The sequence below is a fragment of the Acyrthosiphon pisum genome, chromosome A2, assembly GCF_005508785.2.
Source record: "Acyrthosiphon pisum isolate AL4f chromosome A2, pea_aphid_22Mar2018_4r6ur, whole genome shotgun sequence".
Taxonomy (NCBI): domain Eukaryota; kingdom Metazoa; phylum Arthropoda; class Insecta; order Hemiptera; family Aphididae; genus Acyrthosiphon; species Acyrthosiphon pisum.
In genome coordinates, this window is record NC_042495.1 from 51,852,034 (window position 1) to 51,852,680 (window position 647).

The window sequence follows — 647 nt, forward strand, 5'->3', positions numbered from 1 at the left end:
AACGAATTGTGCGCTGACATCCTCTTAATGAGAAATCGTTACTTTACGCATGAATATCCAATTTTATCAAAATTTTAACTTCAGATGTTCATCAAAATTATTTTTGAATTATTACGCTAAACCTCCACAACCAATTATGATATTATAATTGAAGTATTTCCTAAGTCGCAATAAACAGGAAGAAAATTTTAATGTTTTTTAACATATCATACTTTATTTATTTTTTATTTATTTATTTATTTAATATAAATGGACGTGAGTCCTAAAACATAATATAACAAAATATTTACCTTAATAAATACCTTAATTAGCTGTATTATAAAAATTTTTTTGGACAAATACTTGTTTTCCCTGTAGACTAGCCAATTTATAAGTAACGGCCTTGTTCTAAGTTGTGAATTGAATTGTATACAAATGTTAATTATTAATTAGATATTTGACTGTTTGAAAGTCTAGGCATTTTAATTTCAATATCAAAACTTTCAGCTAATATTTTTACTTGTCCAAATATATCTTTAAAAACTTCTTCAGCATTTTTTCTTAGATCTTGTAACTCTTGTTTAGTATCATTGGCAAGTATTACTGCTACTTTTAAGTCAATATTTGGATTTTGTAACAATTTTGATAGAGGTAATCCTATACTAAAT